Below are 21,369 nucleotides of genomic sequence, written 5' to 3' on the forward strand. Positions count from 1 at the left end.
AGTTTGTGTCTTGCAGAAGATCCCCTGCGGTGCACCTTAATGCTGCCTCACCAACTGTTTGCTAAAGCAATGCGTTACATGCTGTAGTGAACGTTCACCTGTGCCAAGGTCAGAGTGCCAGGTGTGTACATCTCCTAGGGTTTCCATTTTTTTAATGCCTTTTTTATATTTGCATTAATTTAGCTGCATGTTTCCCTGAAGCGGCTTACATTGTTAAGCTTTCTTCAATTATTTACCCATTTATACCACCTGGTAATTTTAGTGGGGAAATTTAGGGTAAGTACCTACTCAAAGATACTACAGCTGGTGGGGGGATTCAAACCTGTGATCTTGGGGTCCAAAGGCAGCAGCTCTAACCACTATATTACCAGCTGTCCCATGTGTCCTACATAGTCTTTTATATACTCTTTAAGGCAGGGTCATGGTGGTATTGTGCCTATCCCAGAAGCACAGGGTCCCAGGCCAAGGGGGGGAACCCCAGAAAGGACGCCAGTCCATTACAGGGTTTCATTGGCCACTTCACCGTAACATGGTAGTTCCTCTTGTACCACACTCGTCCCACTCGCTCTTTTCATATGTTTTATTAAACTGGTGCTATTTTTACCTTTTCTGCATCACTTGTCAGGTTTTATAAACCAAAGATGCTTGTATGAAAAATAAATATATATCATCTTTGAAAGCGAATGCAAATTCTAAAGTAGGACACATTTGGAAAGTTGCTGGTGGCAGCGTCCGTTTCAGTGCTTCTGGAGGGGGGGGAACAAAACGTTTATTAACATGAATACTTCTGCTTCCTGGCCAGTAATTGATTAGCGCACAACATGTTAGTTTGTATTAAAGATGTCATCGAGTATAGTTCCAGATCACATAATCAAAATGTTCCAATGAATTGTCTTGCCACTTTTTTAAAATGCTTTTTACGCTGGTATGGGTTGCTATTGGCTTTACCAGTGGCGAAAGTATGGAAAGGGTCCATGAACTTTGTTGCTAATTGTGTCTTTTTGTAAGGGGGGCATTCTTCATTATTGTGATACATCATTCTTTATTATAAGTATTGCCAAGGGAAGTGTCGTACTTCTACTGTCTCCAAGTGTTGATTGAGGAGCTTCACTTTGCTTGCACTGCACTCTTTCTCGACATGATTTCGTCTGCTGTTAATGAATTGTATTTTTGGAAATCATGTATTTATTGAGACCATGTTAACAAAAGTTTTCAAAGAAGTGGACAATAAAAAGAGGAGAAACATTAGCTTTTTTGTGACTTTCAGATGTGATAATTGTCGGGATCTTTAGCTTAAGGGGAATTGATTCTCGGCTGTGAGTTAATGAACCACTCATGGGAGAAATATTACATATTCCACCCTTTTTAAATCTCGATGAAGTTTGTCAATGTGGGAACATTTAATTGTATTGCTGAGGTTTTATGGTATATTTTCAAGGAGGACAGAACAGTGTTTCAGTGCCATTGTTGCCTTAGTATATTTTTTTGTCCAAGAATACATATCTTTCTTGTCAGTTGTACGCTACTTTATATGGAGACAGAATCCATTTTTCATTTAAATTCAGATGTTCCTGCATTTAATTTTGGTTAAGGTGCTTGTCTTTTCCGGAAGAAAAATTAATAGGAATCTAAAATAGGAATGACCCTAGGAGTAGTGTAGGTGGTCTTGGGGAAGATATAATCAGCTCTATTGTGTGTGGGCTCAAAAGTATACACTCCTGCCAACTGCCACGGTGTGCAGCAGTATCTTCTTTTAATTCCAATAACGCAGTTTAGGGAAACAAGTTCATATATTAAGAACACCCTGGAATGGTATTTGGTCTTATTTCCCTAAAGATTGAAATGCGTTCTGTGGCTGTAAAATGCATGAACGGGGGTATGGAAGGATGATCCTGGGGAAGCTGTACCGGTCCTCGGTGCGTTACGACTTATTTTAGATGCCAGCTTTGGTTGGCACGTGCTGATATTTTTGCTAAACGCAATATTGCATTCGAATGAGATCAAAAATGATGCGGAATGTCAGGGAGAGAAGATCTCTCTAGGATAAACTGTTTTTATGAGGGTGGCCAGTATTAAACTTATCTGATAGCGTTAATGTCACGTTCACGCCTTTATTTAAATAATTCCTTTCTAGTTCTTCTGTTAATGAGACCTGTAGTGTGTTCTGGTGATCTGAGTGAACTCGCACACCACTGGTGCCCCTGTATTTCCATATTGGGGCGGCGGTGGCTGGAGGTGCAAGGTGCCCGGGCCGCTTTTGCTACCTGCATCCTGCTAAATGAAAACATCCTTTCCTGGCCTCATTAGACATGATGCATGGCTCAGCCTTCTGTGGCACTTATTAAAATGCAGACCCTGGCCCCCCGCACTCGATTTGCACACCGACCGAGCCACTGGTTCCAAATCCCCCAGCAAATCGGCAGAAAGGTTATGCTTTGGGGACCACTTTTTTTTATTTTCTGCTAAAAAGGGGTTGGGGGGGGGTCATGTGGTTGGCAGGTACAGCTGGGCTTATTCTGACAAATTCCTCCTCCCAAGTGCGCCCACGTGCTCCGCAAAACCTGCCGGGTTGTGGCCCGGCCCTGAGAGGCAGGTGTACTCCTGAAAATTAAATGTGCCTGAACAGCTGCACGAGCAGTGCAACGCCGAGAAGTTTTTCCTCTTCGGTGGTTGACGTGGCTGGACGGCAGCGGCTGGTGGCGTGCTGCTCCTCTCTGATGTTCACCCCGTTTCCTGACTGCCAAAGAAAGCTCAACACTCGAGCCAAAAATAAAGATTAAAACTGTTCTCTAATTGTGTGTCTCTCGTAATTGTGTGTACAAGAAATGTTACCGAAGGTGTAATTATAGAGTATTATACAGTAGCGGTAGCTGTACTTGTTAATTTTCCCTCCTTTTCTGTCTCTCACGGAGTTCAGAGTAAGGCCTGTTTGGAGGACAGTACCGTCCTCAGTCTGCTCTCACCCTCATTATAGTTATAGTATTTCTTGATCTATTCTTCTTCTCCAAAATGAGTCGACTGAAATTTGTTTGCATGCAATTCATCTTCCTGAGTGAGCGCAGAGACAAAGCAAAGCCCATACCGATGTTTGGATAGTGCCGTCAACTGATAAAATTTTTTATCGTGATTAATTGCACATCTTAATAAATTAGTCATGATTAATTCATCATTTGTTGCATCTTATTTTAAAATGTATTGATGTTCATGAGCAACTTTAAGTGACTAAACCTCGTCTTTGTTTAACTTTAGTGATTGTAAACAGGTATCCAATTGGAAGCTGTTTATAAAGACTCATCTGCTTAACTCCAGTGTGCACTTTGACAATGAACAATAAGTAAAGAGAACAATTACACAGTCCCCGTCAGGACAAGCCTCCAGATACTGTGTAGGACACGTCTCCGTCCATTTGTCCACTCACCAGTTTAACCAGTTGCTAAGGCACATGAGCTTGTTGGCATTTTCAGATGACAGAGCTGACCTCTTAGTTTGCACTTCTGAATTCTGTGAAAGTGTACTTTGCCGTCAAGAGGGATAGGACAGTAGGTTGATGACCACCATGGCAAGTGTGTATGTTGTGCAATTAATGTGCTAACTGCCGCAAATGTAAGACTATAGCACAAATTGGATGAGCTGCCGGCTACGATGTGTGATGCATCCCACTTCTCCCACCACGCTAAGTGTGTATGATGCCTAATTAACACGGTAACTGTGACAGCACAAATTTTTACACTTCCTGTCAGTGGTGACCATGTTCACGACTCATCAGTAGGAAAGTTTTTAATTATTTTCCAGCACTTTTACATTCCTGTTGTCAAATAAATCTCGATCCATGTTGAATCGTGAACCCTTGGGTCTGAAGAATATTTCAAACAGGGAAGGAAGTACAGATGTTGAGATGCTAGGTACACCGGGATAGCAGCAAACCCCGTTGGTGTTGATCACGCACTCAAAAGCTTTCTCTTGAAACGGTGAGTTCTGCTGCTGAAATTGCTTATTCTGGCTGTATGTCAGCTTCGATGGCTTGGCCTGCATAAGACCATTAAGCAGGTGCCCAAGGTGTTTGATCATCGACTTGGGATGGAAAACATTTTCTTTCCTTCACCCCAGCCCCACCCCTACTCCTGCCATCAGCGTGACTAAACTACGGAGCCAAGGAGCGTAATTGGAAGCTACGCTTTCCTGAGTGCAGAAGGAAAAGGGAGCTTTAATCTTTTGTCTTGGTTAAAATGCAAACTTGAGGCTGTAGGCTGCATAAGATGACTTTTTGTCGCTATCGTTTTTGGTTGTTCTAAGACTTGGATTCTCACTCACCGTATAGACTAAGGAGACGGAGTGTGTGCGTCTTTATGTGCGTCACTGAACTCATGGGCCACAATTGCTGTTTTGTTAATTCTGCTATATCTCTGTACAAAAAATATTGGATTGTGTTGTCTGGATGGACCCATTTCATTTCAGGGAGGGCACCATGTAAGGTCATTAAAGAAGTGTAACCTAGAGGGGAGCACTTGGGGGCTGAGGTTGGGCCCTTCTGTAGTTCCTTTGGACAAGGTTATTAACACTGATCTGCTTTAGTAAAAGCTGGTTTGGATAATATCGCTGACTAAATAATAATTATCAAAATAATAAAGACAGATGGCAGCCCAAGCCATGAAACCAGTCTTTCTCTACTCTACGTACAAGTGCTGAATTACAACAACTTTTTTTAACGAAAAACAAAATTAGTAGTTCAGTAATGTGGATTATATCCAATATGATGATCATATGTATGGGGCTCAGTGATAATCTGTCTTGATTTAGTACAGGGACAATATTCTGTTACTTATGTGTATGTGCTTATTACTTTGCTGTAATTTTACACTCACACATGGTTGGGTTTCAGCGAGACGTCTGACTGCGTTTCCGTTGTCGTAGTTAATTATGACAAACCTGAGTCCTGTTCGCATTGCGTAACACCTTCTTCTCATTGAATGTGCAGTAGAATATGCTTAAAGATGTAATGATGTTCGAAATACTGCGGCTTAGTGTTACACTTCCATCTAATCATCATTAAGAATGAAGGGTTATGTGTTTAAGAAAGAGCTTGACCGTTTGTAAAGTTTGGGAAGGTGGCTCTTGAGAAGACGAGCCATTTTAATTAAGTCCTCGGTTTAGTTATACGTCTTCATTTCCATTATGAGTCCTACGGATGCACTCATGTTCGGTGAAACGTCCCCAGGGATGCGTTTAAGTACGTGTGATGCTGACTGCATCCCTGTGTCTTTGGTGATGAAAATGAACCTGTTTACTGTATGGATTTGCAATGTGTTCTGTGATTGAGGAGCACTGAGGTTATGGACTTCATCAAAGTGAAAAGCAGCTTGATTTGCCAGTTGTGAACAGGCCACATGATTTATTGGACTAAAAAAAACTGTTTAAAAAAAAAAAAAAACCTTTTAAGGAGTTGCTTTTCAGTTTAATGAATCTCTCCCATCAGGCTCACTAGCAAAAGGTCACCATGTGGAAATAAACATATTGTTGATTCCCCTGCACTGTTTATCATATCCTTTATGACATTCTTTTTTCCTTTTTTTGCTTACTGTTGTGTGAGTTTATCTTTTTAGACATACTGAAAAATAAAGCAACTGTGTAAAGTAAACGTTCATCCCATGACTCCATACAGTCGTAAGGAGCAGAATGCCTTTCGAAGGAAATGCAGGAAATGAGAAGCAAACTTGGACTGACCGGAGCAGCAGCACAGCCCCGCTTCCTCCGGTCACAGCAATTTTGGACCGTTTAATCACTCAAACTAAATGGAATGATTGATTTATTTAATTAATTTATTAATACCGTCGTTTCATACACATAGAGAAGTGGTGAAGAGAAGAGTGACGAATATAAAGGCTGCGAACGAGGAATCGGGCACCACATGTGAGTTGTACGTCTGAGATGATCACTTAACTCATGCCGATGAGCTGAAGCTTCTCTCCATAGTCACTTAAAATTATTTACACCTTAATATAACGTGGCAATTTTGAATGAAGAGATTTAGGGTGAGTGCTTCGCTCAAGGCTACTGCAGCAAGAGCAAGGATTCAAACCCCCGTGGCTTTAACCACCGAATGATGTACAATAACTTGAAGTTCTGCAGCCAGCATGTAAGACTGTTCCTGCATTAGGAATTCAGTACATGTGTTGACTGGTTATTCAAACAGAACATTTTTCAGTTTTTTCACAATGCCCTAAACGTGTTCAGTGGAGTTAGGAAGTGGCAATGGGGATGGCCACGGCGACCCGATGCTGCCACTGTGTCTATATGTACAGTATGTATGGATGTATGCATGTAGTGAAATCGTGGTTAATGCAATAAATCTTTTCATATTGCTGGGTTTCAATTTACATTCCCATCCAAAGTTTTCATTAAAATGCAAATGATTTGGAAGACAGCAAGATTGCCCTACTGTCTGTAAAATCTTGAGGCACTTGAGAATAATCTCGCCTTTCTTTCTCTTCTGCTAAGTCACAGCTGTTCTGCATTCAGGTTTAGTGTTATGGAAATTCCATTTCTCTGGTCAGAGGGGCAAAAAGTTAAATCTCTTACCATGGTTTATGCTTTGTGATACTGGTAATATCCAAAATATTATGGACAACCGACATCCCAGAAGAAATCCATGTGGTTTACTTTAAATCTCTCCCACATCAATGGAACGTCTGAATAATTATTCTTTGAATAATCAGCATGAGTCACATTCTCTTTCTGACTGACTGCGTGTTTCTGTCGCCTCCCTTCACTCTTGGGTTCTCCTGGAGTTGTTTTACTCTGTGTTCTGGAAATACTTTGGTATGAATAGGAGGGCAGCAGGTGGCGTAGTGGTTAGAGTTGTTGCCTGTAGAACTGAAAGTCATAGGTTCAATCCAAACCTCTGGCTGTAGTACCCTTGAGCAAGGTACTTACCCTAAATTGCTCTTGTAAAAATTACCCATTAGTGTAAATGTTTGTAAGTGGCTCAACATTTGAAGAAAAGTATCAAATGCATAAATAATAAGTACAGATTACTGACTAAATGAGCAAATTACAGAGCACATCAAAAATTTAGTGCATAGACCTGATATATATTGCTGTCATTCATGAAATAGGATAAATTACAGGATTTTAATATTTCTTAACTGGTGATTTGCTCTGCTTATTAACTGCAAATCTAAATTATACACTAACATTTTTAATAAATGTTATTTCACCTTAATCGGGGGCGCAGTGGCGCAGTGTGTTGGACAGTGTGTTCCCCGTGACCCCGTATGGGACAAGCGGTTCTGAAAATGTGTGTGTGTGTGTGTGTGTGTGTGTGTGTGTGTGTGTGTGTGTGTGTGTGTGTATTTCACCTTAAATGGAATTTCCTTGCAACCATTTTTAACACAAATCCTTCAGTTTTACATTTTTTGAGGTTTTCTGTTTTGTGCATGACATATTCAAAATATAGTATTGTCATTAAACAGTTCTATGTCAGTGTCTTACAGCAAGAGTATTTGCAGAATATCTTCAACTTTGATGTCCAGTCTTTTTTTTTTTTAAAAGCAAATCTGTAGTTGAGAAAAATTTTTGAACCGTAAAATTTATGCTCTGGATCATTTGCACAATAAAGATTCCTTATCGATCGATTCAACAGATTTTCAGAAGAAATTTAAACCTATCAGTAGAACTCTCTCAGGTTTAACTGTGATTTTTGCATTTCCAATTTATTGTTTGTATTCTTCAGTATTTTAGTTCCGTACTAAATCGTTAAATGAAAACATCTTTTCTACAGTTTCTGTCCATGCCAGATTAAAAAAGACAAAGCCTTAACGTTCCAATTAACATCTAGTGCCCCTTCACTAGTGATGCTTTTGCTTATGAGGTTTTTACTCAAGAACTGCTTACCCACAGGTGTATTACAAAGGAAAATCTGTCAGAAGCAATCATGTAACCACGATAATAGATGCAATATACTGTAGTTTTTAATCTTCACGAATTAACTATCACAAAAGTAGAACTGTAACTTGGATCGGTCAGCAGCTAGGATGTGTGACACATCCCACTTCTGCCACCACAATAAGTGTGTATGAACAGTTCAAAGCAGGGTCCCCTGGGATGAAGGAAAATGGTAAAGGACTTGAATACCATACAGACCTGAACCTTTGTTGTTCTATCATCTATTACACATACGAAAACACACCACTTCCTTCTTTTTTCCAGCAGATCTTTGTCTGGCCCCTTTGCTCTCAGTAAAGCGTGTGTCTCGTATCATAGCTGCCATCCAACCTATCTGGAGTAAAGGTCTTAAAATCATATAACAATAAGCTTGTTCAATATTGCATTGACCCTGAAGCCTTATTAAGAGAACTCGGTCTATTTGTGTCGTGTATTTAAAGGAAGCACATAGTTTTTTTTTTTTTTTTTTTAAAATTCTCTGCCAAGAAAACAGCTGTTCCCTTTATACAATGTGAAGGTCACTGCATTGTTTTAAAAGCAGTAATGTGCAGCTACATGGTCCTTTGTCTCTCTCTGATGTATGTGGTCCAGCCTGAGGTTGTGCGCTCAATCCCATAGCCTTCAGTTAGAGTTTTTTCTTTGGACTGGAAGACCAGCAACACCCCAGCTGTGCTCTAGCCACTTGCCAGCTGTAGGCCAACTCTGTGGCATAAGTCCCCCGGTTCACACTTGCTGAGCTCAGTATGTTACAGCCCCTCTATCTCTTGCATTCATACGTCTATGTTTCAACTAAAAATAGAGCAATAGAAATAGAAATAAACAACAGCAGAAATAACCACTACTACTATATATGTATGTATAGGGGACAGCTGGTAGTGTCGTAGTTAGGTCTGCTGCCTTTGGACCCAACGGTCACAGGTTTGGATGTCACCTCTGTAGTGCCCTTGAGTAAATAAGGTCCTCAGATTGCTCCAGTAACAAACTGTATAAATAAGTAAATAAACAGTAAAAATAATTTTAATAAGTTTGTTTTGGAGAAGGGTGTCAGCCCAATGAATAAATGTAAATACAAGCTCAGGGCCGCAACACTCCAGAACCTATCCCAGAATCAGCGGGTGCAAGGATTAGCATATTCTGGAAAAAATTCTCTAAGTAAATATTCGCTCTAACAATTGATTTCCTATTACATCCCTTATATAATGTAATTTATTACTAGCCCCTGTAAGCTACAGAATTAAGAAAAACTATCAGGCAACTTTATATCTCAGTCAAGAAAAAGTGAAGCACTGTATGACATTTTCAAATTACTGTCCATAAAAAAGTCCCAGACTTACATTTTGGAATACATTAACTTCTCCATTATAGAGACTGAAGCATTGATCAAACCGTATTGCAGGCTGAAACTGTAAATTGACTTACTAAGTGAAAACGATACAATCCATCTGCACATATGATTAATGCTTTTTTTTTTAATTTTAAAAAACAATTTTTCCTGGTTGTCTGGACAGCCACACATTTGTCTGTTAAACTTTGAAATTGAAAAAGTGTCCAGTTCCTTGGTATGACCTATTGGACAACCTTTAATGAGCCACGAACAACTATCAGTTAGCTTCTCCGATGATCTGATCAGAACATTTAAGTGTCCACATTTATTACTTTATATATAATTAAAAAGTTTAAAAATCAGGGAATTTTTTAAAAAATGTTATAGAATGACATTTCCTTTTGCCTCATGTATATTAGATATAATACACTTGATAAAAGTTTTCATCAAAGTCAAAGGTGCTCATTTATTTATTTGTATCACTTGTGACTTTTCATTCATTGATCGATTAGAAATAGAAAATTCAGACTAGCAAATGACAGTCTATCTGTACAGAACTGAATGCTTTCAAACATTTTTTGATGTGTATGTATCTGAATTGGGGTTTATTCTATATTCTCAAGGGTCACGACAAATGGGAGCGTTTGATGCAGTATTGCACCAGTCACTACTGATGTGCTTCTGCCGAGCATGGATTTTGTAATTTGACATGGTAAAATGTCTGCTGTATGACTGTCTAAGTGGGACAGATCTGAACAGCTTAGACCAACTGAGTGGAATTTACTTCTAGTGCAGGAAGTAGAAACATTCATAGAGTACATAATTGTTCCAAGCACTACACCCTGTTGGCTCTGGATTCAGGCTTTTTAGTCTTTTTTGGTCTTTCTCCTGTTGTAGAGCTGCCCCATGTGAGTTGCCCTCCTGGGTGGGTGTGGGGATGCTCAATAGCCTGCAGTGATGTCCGCATGGATGAGTGAGCGGCAACAAAGCGACCAAAGGTCAAAATACCAAAGTCTGTAAAGGTACAATTAGGAAATAGATTCTAACTGATCTGAGACAAGAGGATAGTCGTTACTGGACTTCTGTGCTGGTCATGAGCTGACCGAAAAGTGGTCCGTTCTGTTCGTAGCATCAGATCAAGAACTTTTTCGTGGACTTGAGCAGTGGAGGAATCCATCAGGTTAAAGAAGGAGACCTGTCAGACATTACCATCATGGAGAACTCAGAATTTGGAAGAGAGATTCTGGGTTACAGAAGCAAAGCCTGCAGGCAAATGGCTTTGGAAAGGCCATGAAAAGTGACACTTGGATGTCCTGAAAGATGACTACCCCATGTTAAGGGATTTAAATACTTCAGACTCCTTTTCATAAGTGACGTCTAGGAAAGCTTTAAGATTGACCACCTGCTCGGAGCTGAAATTACAGTATCCCAGACACACAACTGCGATGGCAAGCCTTGCGATTGACCTTTTATTGCACTTCTCCATGTTCCAAAACCGTTCTTCCGTGAACCCACTGCTGGAAACAGCTAAGCAAAAGTGGTTATTTCCAAAATTGCATAAAACTGACTGCAGATGTTTGAAGATGAAGTGCTGTGAGTTTTATTCACAGTGTCGGCCAGAATTACATTGTATTCTGTGTATGGGAATAACAAGCAGAGAATATCAGCCCCACAGACACCAATGTGTTTTTCTTTTTATTAATTTAGCTGATGCTTTTCTCCAAAATAGCTTACTGTAATGTTAAGCTACATACAATTATTGATCTATTCATACAGTTTAGTAATTTTTTTTTTTTAACTACAGTATTTTAGAGTGAGTACCTTGGTTGCATGTACTACAGCCAGAGGTGAGCTTCAAACCTCTGACCTTTCAGTCTAAAGGCAGCTGTTCTAACCACTCCACTACCAGCTGTCCCCCTATTCAAATGTCAATCACTTTGGTACTAATTGTCAATTCTGCCATTCAATATGCAGTTTGCACTGTTTCCCTCTCTGTCCCACAGGATTGTTTTTCTACAACCCCTGTTACTCCAGTATTAGCTTGCTCAATATTTCTTTCCTCTGAGCACTTATGGAACCTTGAGGAATTATACATATTTTACTAACTTTAAATGAACGGTGACACCCATCAAAACGAGAAAAAGGGCTTTCATTCCAAATAGGAAACATTAGTAGGCACTATAACTGAGTGTTTTATGCGCCCGTCCCGCATGTGTGCTTCTCAGGGCCCACTGCTGCGGCCCCACATGGCTCCATTGTCAGTATTTCTGCGGTGGAAGAGCCTCCGCTTTTCTGACGCATCGACTTGCAAGAGTAGATAAGGAGAACAGTGGGCAGTTTCGCACATGGGATATATTGCTCTGGAGAGTGTTATATATCAGGGCATTGATTTTGACATCATACAAGTCACCAGGAAATCAGGCCCCAATGACAATGTCATTACCGGTCCGCTATTATCTTGCGTGGTGTGTTCCTAATTGTAGATGCAGAGGACGTTATTGCAAACTTGGTGACTGATGTTAATGCACCACAAACTCATTTAGAAAATTGCACTGCTCACAATAAACCAAGAACACGAGGAAGGTGACTACAGGGCACCAGAGGCCAAGACTCAATCTCTGCAAATAACTCTCGAAATAACTAACAAACTGATTCTCAGCACTTAATGATCATTATATTAACAAAACCAGGTCAGCTCATACCAAGTAAAATTATAATTGTTTCTCGCTGTATTATCTGATCTTTTAAAAATGCAAACAAATTAATTGCAAAAATACAGTCTTATGCAGGAGTGAGAGTAAAAGACGTTGAAGCATATCTAGAGAAAAGGGTCTTGCAAAAAAGTTTCAACTGTATTTTTACACAGCAGTGCAACTGACGCAAAGGATAAACACTGAAGAAGAAACATTTTGTTGAACTTTGTGACAAACAACAAAAAAAAGCAAATATTTTCATCAGTTTCAATGTTATGGTTTACTTGAGAGGCTCAGAATTAAAAGCTGACTTTTTAGAATGAATAGTATGACCCTGTTAATAATGGAACGAAGGTGATCAGAACTGTACTTCAAATGATGGGAGGTTTTGGTACAAAAGGCTTTCAGCTGAGTATAATAGGTACTTGTCTACACATTACATACCACACTTATAGCGCTGGGTCCTCATGTTAGGAATGTTTGAGTTACAAATTTCCAAAGATACGGACACTGAAGTTTTTTTTTTTTTTTTTAACTTTTCAGTGTATTTGTTTCACTTGACTGCGTTCAAAAATTTCTCTTTGCGGAAAACCAGACGTGACTCTTCCTTACACAGCCATTAGTTGGCAGTAAAACACACTCATTTGGGCTAGAAATACACTCTAGATACTGCAACCATGATGAAAATCCAATATGTAAACAAAATTATAATTTTATTATTTCATCTGAGGTTTGTTCAGAACCTGTCCTGTGAATAAATTTAGTTGCGTCTGCATCAATTTACTTAATGTAATGTAATAAAAGGGATTTATTGAGAAACCAAGTTATAAATAGACCTTTGTTTGTATTCTGAGAATCCAGTGAACTCAAACATCTTTAACTTGTGAAGTGAAAAAGAAATGAAAATGTCTCAGTTTTTCCAGAACCCAAGTGTGTAGCTAATATCTCCTGCGCCAACTTCGAATACAACTTTCTTTTGGAAACTTCTCTACGTAGGAATATCTTGCCATTTTACATTGTACGGCTGTGATTCATCTGTGCTCCTTCTTTGTTTATATTGTCCACCTCGACATGATTCTTGGTTTCTTCCATTCTTCTGGAGGGGAATCCCTTCTCCGTTTGTTCAGTGTATTCAATTCTGGTCATGGACTTTATTGATTTGTTGCACTCTTTTGATTTTATTCATCATGTTACAGGGAAGATTTGCTGTCTTGGTCACACTTTGGTTCTTTTTATCACAGAAAGCTTAAGCATGTCCATCGTATCTTTCTTTGACCTTGGTCTATCAGATCACTCACATGGCTGTTTTTGAAGCTGTCTTGCAAAAAAGTGATGTTAAGCAAATTTTTCTGCAGTTATTGTATGATACTCATGTTTATTCATTCAGTTGTGTAAAATTCTGAGAATACAGTTAATGCATTGAACAACAAAGAACTTTAAATATAGGCACATTATAGGTTTTCCTATTTCACTTGTCTTTGACAAGCTAGCTAATTTTAATAGTACACTTAGCACAGCTGTAGAATAGCTGAATACAGTATAGCCTTAAATAAATTAAAAAAAAAAAGGCAATGCGCCATGGGCAAAAGGTTAAATTAGGTGCCCCAAGACTAACGCAGCTGAAAAAACTTCATGCGTTTACTGGTGTAAAACCCCTAGCTACCTGCAGTTAAACATTTAAAAACACAAGCTTTATTTCTCAAAACTCAAGAAATTCCTGTAAAAAAAATTTTATTAAAACCAAGTGATTTTGCTGTTTTTTAGGATAAAGCAAATACTGTCTGACACCTCTTAGTGAGAAGCTGATTTCTTTCTCTTTGTTTGATGCAAAGTTATTTAGCATCATTGTTACAGCATGCTACAGCTGAAGAATGGTACATGTTTTAATGGATCTCATGTGCACAACATTTTTTTAAAGTGATGTTTTTAATTATGCCACACATTCTTTTACATAATAGTACCTCTAAAACTCTTCCTTACACAACCATTAGTTGGCAGTAAAACGCACTCAAATGGGCTACAAATACACTCTGGATTTACTCATTGCACTGAAGACTTACATATGCCCATATCAAATCTGATGTTCTTGTGTAAACAACTTGATAAAGCTATTTTTACACAGCCGTGTACATATGACTCCATTGCCAAACATTTTATAGACAGTTTCCTACATTTAAAATCCATCGATTGTTTGCTACCACAGCAGTTCGGGACATTGGATATACAGCATGTGGACTCATTAGGACATTACCAGTAAAGTTAAATGTGACATTTCTTTTTTCGAAACACCTGCATGTGTCATTTAGTATTGCTTGTTGTGTGAGCAGAGCAGGCCATTGTGTCACAGTACTGTTTCATGAAGGTCTCATAGTGACATAAATAAATAATAGGTATTTAAATGGAAAGGTATGGGAAAGATCCTGAAATGTGTTGCTATGTTCTCAAGAACAAAGACCAGATTTGTTGAATCTGTGGTCCTTGACATACAATATATGATGACCTGTTTACAATGATTGCTCCATCAGACTACTTTTACATTTATTCTTTTTGCTGACATTTTCTCCAAAGCAACTTACAATGTTAAGGTTACAATTATGTACCCGTTTATAAAGCGAGGTAATGGAGGTGGGAATCAAGCCTGCAACCTTTGAGTTTAAATGCAGCAGTTCTAACCACTACGCTAACTTATTTTTTTTTGTAGCCCCCATGTAACAGCTAACATTTTGCTCGTAACGTCTAACGATGACGGCTCACTTTACTGTATGAAAACACTGGCTGCCACAAGGCACCATATTTCTGATTGACTGTGTCTATCAGTGATTATTATTTTATTTACTGAAAAGTTTTATCTACACAATCTTTCTTTTGTGACTGTAGTTGCTTTCAAACTAGGTAAAGAAAAAGTGAAAGAAAATTGATTTAGAAATGAAAGTGAAAATAGTGTGACATGAAAGTACTGTACTTATATTCTCATTATTCTATACAGGTATTATTTTAGCATGAATAGTCTGTGAAATTATTGAAAGATGTAACAGTGCCCTATTATACAATGTAATATTCATGCTTGTTAATTGTTTATATATCCTTCTAATTGATATAAAACTGTATAAGAGGATTTGTGACCTGCGACAAATATGACTTATGACTTTCAACGCAAAGGACACAACTGGAGTACAAAAGTTTGTTGAACCACTATTTATCATGTCAGTGGCACTTAATATTTTAACTAGCTAATAGTTTTTAACGCTGGACTATCAAACTTTTGTACTATTAAAACATTTTAAGATGAGTTCCTTTTTTCAAGGGTGCCACATCATGGCCTTTACCAGGTACAAGTCTGTGCCCTTAAGTGCTGTACTGAATTTGACCTTCTCCAAATCAACATCTTGCATCTCTTACCACACCACGATTTGACCCCATTTCAAAACAGTGGCCATGGCATCCTGGAAGAGTGTGACTTTCCCTCATTACCTGCATTGTCAAAGAGAGCATGATGCTGTTTTGCGAGTTAATTGTCTGTGTCATTACAAAATGTCCCCAGGTGAATAATAATAATAATAATAATCGTTGCACTGTCAGTTCCCATAAAGATCTGGGTATTATTGTTGATGATCAAATTCTGCCTGCTCCTTTGTATGTGTAAAGTTTATTTTCCATGCAGAGACCGACAAGGAGCAATGCATTTTATTGCTGTGTCCCTAGACAACCTCACATAAAAAACATGCAAAATGTCCAACTTACCTTGCTCCAGTAAAATTTTTACGGTTCACTTCAAAAGTGTAAAATGGCTCAAAACTGTAAAAGCTATAAAAAGACATCTAGGAACAATGAGGCTCTTGAAAAAATTATGATTAACCAAATGTGCTCTAGGTTTATCATGCAAATATCAATATTGTTCATTCTCAAAATTTCAGCAGGTGACCCAGACTCTATAGAAGAACTACCACAGCAGTATATCTATATCCTGGATTCGAAGTTGGTCACTCCACAGAGACAGCGCTCCTGACAGTGTATGATGCTCTGCAGTTGGCCAGAGTGGCCTCCCTCTTCTCGGTCCTCATCCTCCTTCACCTGTCTGCAGTGTTCAATACTGTCAATCATCAGATTCTACTCTTCTCTTTTAGTCAGCTTGGGATCAAAGCAACAGCACTAAGATGGTTTGAGTCCTACCTATCTGACAGATCTTATCAAGTGGTCTAGCAGGGCTCCCGTTCTTCTCCTCTTCGTCTCTTAACTGGTGTCCCGCAGGGCTCGGTACAGGGTCCTCTTCTCTTCTCGATCTACACCTCCTCCCTCGGTCCTGTCATTACCTCCCATGGATTCAAATACCACTGCTACACTGATGATACACAACTCTTCCTCTCCTTTCCACCTGGATCATCAGACATTTCCACGAGCATAGATGCCTGTCTATCCTATATCTTTGCATTGATGTCTGATCACTACCTACAACTCAACCTCTCCAAAACAGAGATCCTACACCTCCCAGCTGGCCTGTCTTCCTGTCATAATCTCTCGATCAAACTGGAAAACTCACTCATTTTGCCTACCTCCTTGGCTAAGAGTCTGGGAGTGATGATTGACTCAAGTCTATCTTTTTCTCAGCACATTGAAGGCACAACCCAGACAGATACATCCTGCATAACATCCGCAGGATCCGTCCTTACCTCAGAACCGACTCCGCGCAACTACTTGTCCAGGCCATGGTGATATCACAACTGGATATGTCAACTCTCCCTTGTCTGGCCTTCTTGCTACTGCCATCAAACCTCTACAGCTGATACAGGACACTGCTGCTGCTGCTACCCGAGTTGTGTTTGACTTGCTGAAGCGTTCGCATGTATCTCCTCTACTTGTTCTTCTGCACTGGCTTCCCATAGCTGCCTGGATCAAATTTAAGACTCTGGTTATGGCTACAAAAGCATGAATAGAATTGCTCCCAGATAACTACAAGACTTGATCATTCACTACCCCCCAACCAGACTGCTATGCTCTTCCACATCTACCTGCTTCGTGGTCCCACGCACAAAAGGTAAAGCATGGAGGTTCTCCATTCTGGCTCCGTTGTGGTGGAACGACCCCCCCCCCCCCAACTCAGAACTGCTGAATCTTTGTCCACATTTAAAAAGGGTCTTAAAACTCACTTTACCCATGATCTCTTAAGATCATGTATCAATATTATAGGGATAGCTGGTAATGTAGTGGTTAGAGTGACTGCTTTTGGACCCAAAGATTGCAGGTTTGAGCCCTGCCTCTGGCTGTAGTATCCTTGAGCAAGATACTTAGCCTAAATTGTTCCAGCAGAATAACCCAGCTGTATAAATGGGCAAGTAATTGTAGGTAGACTACCATTGTAAGCTGCTTTGAAGAAAAGCGTCAGATAAATGTAAATATTCATGCCTGTAATGTATACGTGATCATGCTTGGCTCAGCCCATTACAGAGCCGCTCCTGCAATGTAATGTAAATGTTTATATGTATCTCAAAAAAAAAAAAACTAGGAAGGTGATTAGAAATTGGTGATATTCTGGTAAAGTTTTGTGCAGCTACTTGTGTGATGAACACTAGCGCATATGGTGACAAAAACTAACTGTACTCAAGAATTACACATCTGCAGCTATGTCTGTCTCTCCTAAGGCAATGCACACATTGTATTTTCTATGAGATGTACGTTGATTTAGAGAGAAGTGTCTGATAAAAAAATAAATGTAAATGTGATCCATGTGATTATATTCAGCCTGTTTCGGCCATGGCTGTGTGTGTGTGTGTGTGTGTGTGTGTGTGTGTGTGTGTGTGTGTGTATACACGCACACACGCATTTTATTTAGGCTTATATAAAGGCATTGCCTATGTGCGTCATATATGATCAATTGCCCCTGAGGTGTTATGAACCTTATATTTTTTGTATTTACTTGATTTCTGCCCCAAGAAACACATTATGAACATATGCGAAATTACTTCACTTTGATTTAGTCAGACTGAGATGTTAGGTTGACAACTTGAAACATATATATAAAAAGTAAAGCAAAATTTGTAAAGAAAAACAAAACAAGCAGAGACAGAAATTAGGCTGTGGTGAAATGAACCATGGGGTGCGGATTATTCTAAGACCATGTCGTAGACTAGGTAACCATACCCAGTTTTTCAGAAGTTGTCTTGTTTTTGCAGCTGCTAAGTTACAGCTTCTAGGTCGACAACAGTTTTTGTGGACTTTATTTTATATTGGGCAAACAATGGGGAATACAGTATTTGGGAAGCAGTCAAGTTAGGCCATCGATTGGACCATGCAGAGTTTAGCTGGCATGGAATGAGGAAGGACCTGAATCACAATGGAGTCCTGAAGGTGTGCACTGAAGTGTTGACACTTTTGAAGGATTTTTTTTTTTTTTGTTTTTTTTTGGAAAAATGAAGAATGTTTCAAACCTAGAATTTCACCCAATTTAGTCGAGCTGAAATCAGGAAGCATCCGGGGTGTTTTACTGTGACATCTGACTTTTATTTCACTGTAAAAGTGCAAATATCCACAATCATACTTCGGAATTTTGAAAAAAAAAAAGCACACTAAAAACAATCTTTGTTATGAAATCTGAAATACTAACAAAATTGGTAGAACGAAGCCTAATTTAGGTCTTTTTTTTTCTTAAAAAGCCAGGCTGACCGAATAATGGAAGAGACACACTGTTTCCTGCGCTCCAACTGGGGAAAAAGATAATCACGCTTAATAAAAGGGGCACGACAAAAACACATGAGTGAGGAGAGGAAAGGGAAGACTGGCTTGTGGTGGTAATTAAAAACATCCTGATCAATATTCCCCAGGAGCGAAGGGAAAAGCAAAGCACCTCTAAAAGCACTCCTTTCAATCTGGCTGAGAGACACTCCGTACTCCTCTTGAACGTTGCTGATGAGCAAACATATGTCCTGTTTGTGATTTGACCGTGGCCTTTACTTCAATCACACCTTTGTGTTACCTCAACATAGCAGGGTGAAACACTGACCAGAGCTCAGTGCTCAAGATTGAATGTATTGTAGGGTTAGGGTTGTACTGTAGTGTGCATATTGAATCGTAGGGTCGGTCAAACATTCCACTTCTCCTAGAATTAGAATGTTTCATTCTACTCTGTGCTTGCTGTCTCTAAATGTTGTATCACATTTCATGTGTAAAATTTATTTCGCTTTATACAGGCAGTCCCTTGGTTACAAACGTCCGACTTACGTACAAGCCGTAGTTACGAACCAGCCCCCCCACCCCCGTAAAACCTACTGTATTACAAATTTGAGTTACGCACAATGATTCGTAATAACAAATGGCGCTACTTTGTGACGGGAATCAAAACATTGTGCGTCTACAGCGGTTTGTCGGCTCGTTAGCCTGAGCTGGAAAAAGATTTTTTTCTTTCCAGTCGGACCATGTTGCTGTTAATAGCGTCTCATGTATTACTGTATTTGGCTTAAATTTTTTTTGTTTTGGCTCTCGTAACCATAGCACCAAAGCATAATGTAATGCAAGTGATGGTGATGCATCCAAGAAAAGGAAAATGATCACGATTAAAATTGAAGCGGAAATAATGAAGCGATAGGAAAAAAGTGAAACACCAGCAAACACTGGAAAAACATTGGGATACAATCGGTCAAAGATTGGGACAATTTTTTTAAGGACAAAGTGAAAATAATGGAGCATGTAAAAGGCTCTGTCCCAATGTGTGTGTCTCTCTCTGTATAATAAATACTGTAGTTACATTATTATTATTATTATTATTATTATTATTATTATTACTACTACTGTATTATTATGATGAAAATGTTTTAGTGACTATTCGGAACTGTTTCTTTAATGTGTTTTCATCCATAGAGAGGTACACTATACAGTATATACTAAGACAAACATTTGACTAACTGATGTTAGACATAAACCGTAACCAAGTGTTCCAACTTACGTACAAATTCAGCTTAAAGACAGACTTAGGAACGGAACTCGTTCGTAATCCTGGGACTGCCTATACACTTCATATACACTACATGCCTTGGCCAGCGTTGGCCAGTTTGATGGCAGTAAGTTTGTAATGAGCTTGGATGTAACGATAGTGGATAATTATCTGCATGGTGCAAAGGAGCCATCACACAGATGGGATTGTTGGAATGTGCGATTCAGTGCCGATGAAATTGAATTTTTTCCTCCCGCAAGGACGTGAAAGGTAAAAAATTCAGACAGTATGTACACCTCAGCTTGTCCACCAGCTGGAAATGTGAGACAAGTTGCACTGGGACAACCGTGGCTGGATATCCTGGACATGTGTTGGTATGCCCTCATGAAAGAAACATACAGTATCTTGAAAAAATATATTGTCATTCGTTGAATAATACTTGTGAATATATGGAAGGATTCCAAATATTTTAAAATGTATTTAAATGTATTCTTGTTCATTATAATATAGTGTATGAAATGTGTAAATGTTAGCCCCCCAAAACTGTTGACAAACTTATGATTTATAACAAACTTACTTTCAAAGACACAGATAAGGTGAAAATATTGCTTCATAGAGGAGTTACATATCGTCTGGGTCTTGTTCCCACCAAAGTACCGGAAGATTCAGTGTGTTTATTGTTTATTGCTATTTTTATTCGGTGTTTATTGCTGTCTGGATTTACAGAGTGAGCTGCAAATGGTCTGAATTGTTTTACTGGTACAAAAATATGCCTGTGAAAGTGTGTTAGAGAAAGTTGGGAAGCCTTGGAGAAAGCAGTCGGTAGCATGAAGGTCGTGGTGCCCAGCCAGCCTTTTGCTGGTCAGTCATTTGCACTGGTAATTGAATTAAGAGGCCATCTGTTTTCACACGGCGTGCTGGTCCGGAAACCTGCTAATTATGATATAATTTCCACACTGCAAGCAGCTGTCTTTTTAATATTCATGAGAAAAATAATTCAGGCAGAGGTTTTGTAAAAGCAGGTGGTTGGACAGACCTTTGTGTTTCTTGCTGATGAAATAACAAAAACCAGAAATCATATATCTTATTCCGGATGAGAAAATATGTCAGAAATTACGTGACTTTACCGGGTGGCTCAGGGATCCCTGTGTTTGGTCAACGCAAAACATTGTTTAAATAAAAAGTCTGGGTACACAGCACTGTCTTGGTGCCTGTGATTCCATTACGGTTTGAACAAAAAAAAAATCTGTTTGCAAAGACTGCTCATTTTTCAGTGTGTGAATTTTCTATCCGTACAGTCTCAAAGTGGCTTTAGTCTTCTCCGCATATTGACGTACGCTTGACTTTTCAGCGTCTGAGCCGCTCCTGCAGTGTTAATATGCCACATCGCTTTCCCTCCAAGCACGAGGCTGCAAATGTGGCCTATTAAGTTAAATCCTCCTTGGAGGTGGCAGTGAGGCAGTCTCGAAATGACAGATTCTAATAGTGAT

This window comes from Scleropages formosus, chromosome 20 (genome assembly GCF_900964775.1).
Source record: "Scleropages formosus chromosome 20, fSclFor1.1, whole genome shotgun sequence".
Lineage (NCBI taxonomy): Eukaryota > Metazoa > Chordata > Actinopteri > Osteoglossiformes > Osteoglossidae > Scleropages > Scleropages formosus.